General features: G+C 48.0%; 1 protein-coding gene across 2 annotated transcripts in view; it reads left to right on the forward strand.

Annotated features, from left to right (window-relative positions):
• The window catches only part of ccdc142 (coiled-coil domain containing 142), a 12,071-nt gene extending 12,001 nt beyond the window's left edge, over positions 1 to 70 (forward strand). For both annotated transcript variants that reach the window (XM_034689660.1, XM_034689659.1), the window contains exon 18: positions 1 to 70. This exon is cut by the window's left edge and continues 309 nt beyond it. The gene's annotated coding sequence lies outside the window, so the exon portion shown is untranslated.
• The last annotated feature ends 2,430 nt before the right edge of the window (positions 71 to 2,500 follow it).

Consider the following 2,500-nt stretch of genomic DNA (forward strand, 5'->3'; position numbering starts at 1 on the left):
TTGTTTTGCTGCTTGTTATAAAAAATATTTTTGTATTCCTGAATAAAAATACTTTTGTATTCGTATGTTGGATGGGAATGATTGAGTGTAATATGTTGTCAGTGTGTGTGTGGAAGAAAGAGAGCAAAGACAGAAACATGTTTGAATGGACAGTTTGTAGCGTGACAGAAATCCGGTGCATATATTGTCACTTCAGATTGTCTGGGGGGTTTAATTAGTCCGGGCGCCAGACTGTCCAACAAGTCCGTATTTGGAGAAAGCCACAGGTCAGGGACAGTCAATAAAACAGGACAAAATCAAGCTACAAAAGGAAAGTTCACAAAGAGTTAATTTATGACAAATCAGTGCTAACTTAAATTCAGGACAAAAGAGATAGTCGAAATATGTCAAAGACTTAAATGTCCCACATCAGTTTTAAACCTTAATGAAAGCCATTGTCAGAAAATTAGAACTGTTATGTAGTCTTCAAAATAGACTTCTGGTGCTGGAGAGGTCAGCAGTCGATTGAAGCAGCTCCGAACCCCTTTACCTTTTTACTGGACTGTCCCCCTACACTGAAGCCATCTACAGAAATGGACAGAGCAGACTGTTCTTCCTGAGGAGACTCATGTCCTTCAGTGTCTGCTGCAGGCTTCTGAAGACCTTCTACCAGTCTGTGGTGGCCAGTGCTCTCTTCTTTGCTGTAGCCTGCTGGGGGAGAGGTATCAAGACTGGTGAGGCCAGCAAGCTCAACAAGCTGGTAAAGAAGGCCCGCTCTGTGGTTGGTCTTTAACTGGACAGTCTGGAGTCAGTGGCTGAGAGGAGGTTGATGGACAAACTGCGAGCCATCCTGGACAACCCCTCTCACCCTCTCCATGATGAGCTGTGGCTGATGGGGAGCTCGTTCAGTCAGCGCATCATCCCACCACGGTGCAAGACTGAACGCTTCAGGCGCTCCTTTGTGCCCACCGCCATCAGACTGTTGAACAGTAACGGAGGCCACAGACTGCACCATGCTGACTGCTGACACTCTGCCTGTAACTACCACTTTTTTAATTCACTTGTAACATTTATTTATATCTTCAATTTGTATTCTCTTTATTTATCTATTCTTATTTTTACTTATTTAAACTTTTTCTTGATTGTACTTATGTCTGGGTCACTGCAACAACCGAATTTCCCCCTGGGGATCCAGAAAGTAATATCTTATCTTATCTTGTTAGTGTATGGGTGTGAAAAGAGAGAGCAGAGGGAGAAAGTGAGCAGGACTTGTGGTTTAAGGAGGCCAGCAGCGAGGGAAATCATCCGAGAGGCAGACCACCAGCCTGTTTCTTAGGTGTGAGTGCAGAGTTCGAGTTCAGGACGTTTCAGATGAAGGGGATGAAGTGGTATGGTAGTGCCAGAAAGCAAAAAGTGTTCTTCTAAGTGAAGTCCCAATAAGGTGAGGAGTTTTCCAGAGCCAAAGAAGGCTGCCTTGTTCTCCGCCTGCTCCAGTTGAGTTCTCCAAACATCCTTATTTCTTTCTTTTGATCCACACTCTTTCTGCATGTTTCCTCTTCCCTTCACTGCCAAATGTGTCTCCTCCTTGTTCTCAGGCCACAGGTGTCAGTAACCATCTGATGACCCTTCTTTCTCACTCTCCTCTGCAGGGCCACACCCACTCCCTCCAGAAAACCAGCACCTGTCTGCTGCTGAGAGAAGGAGCATTCAGCCTAGGACATTAGAGGATATATGTGAAATTAGTTTGTTTGTTCTGTTCATAACTTTTATGGACAGAATTTATAGGCGCAGCCAAGTGGTGGAGGGTGTCCAGTTCGGTGACCTTAGGATTCCTTCTCTGCTCTTTGCAGATGATGTGGTCCTAATGGCGTCATTGAGCAGTGACCCCCAGCTCGCACTGGGACGGTTTGCAGCTGAGTGTGAAGCAGCAGGGATGAGGATCAGCACCTCCAAGTCTGAGGCCATGGTGCTCAGTTGTAAAAGGGTGGCTTGCCCTCTTTAGGTTGGAGGAGAGTCTTTGCCCCAGGCGGAGGAGTTTAAGGATCTTGGGGTCTTGTTCACGAGTGAGGGGAAGAGGGACAAGAGATTGACAGATAGATCGGGGCAGCGTCTGCCGTGATGCGGACGCTGTACCGGTCTGTCGTGGTGAAGAGGGAGCTGAGCCAGAAGGCAAAGCTCTCAATTTACCGGTCAATCTACGTTCCAACCCTCACCTGTGGTGTGGTAGTGACCAAAAGAACAAGATGGCGAATACAAGCGGCCGAAATGAGCTTTCTCCACAGGGTGTCTGGGCTCAGTCTTAGAGAGAGGGTAAGGAGCTCAGACTTTGAGAGGCTCAAAGTAGAGCCGCTGCTCCTCTGCATCGAGAGGAGCCAGATGAGGTGGTTCGGGCATCTGGTCAGGATGCCTCCCGGACGTCTCCCTGGGGAGGTGTTTCGGACATGTCTGTCTGGGAGGAGGCCACGGGGAAGACCCAGGACACGCTGGTGAGATTATATCTCTCAGCTGGCCTGGGAGCGCC

The sequence above is a fragment of the Notolabrus celidotus genome, chromosome 8 (genome assembly GCF_009762535.1).
Source record: "Notolabrus celidotus isolate fNotCel1 chromosome 8, fNotCel1.pri, whole genome shotgun sequence".
NCBI lineage: Eukaryota > Metazoa > Chordata > Actinopteri > Labriformes > Labridae > Notolabrus > Notolabrus celidotus.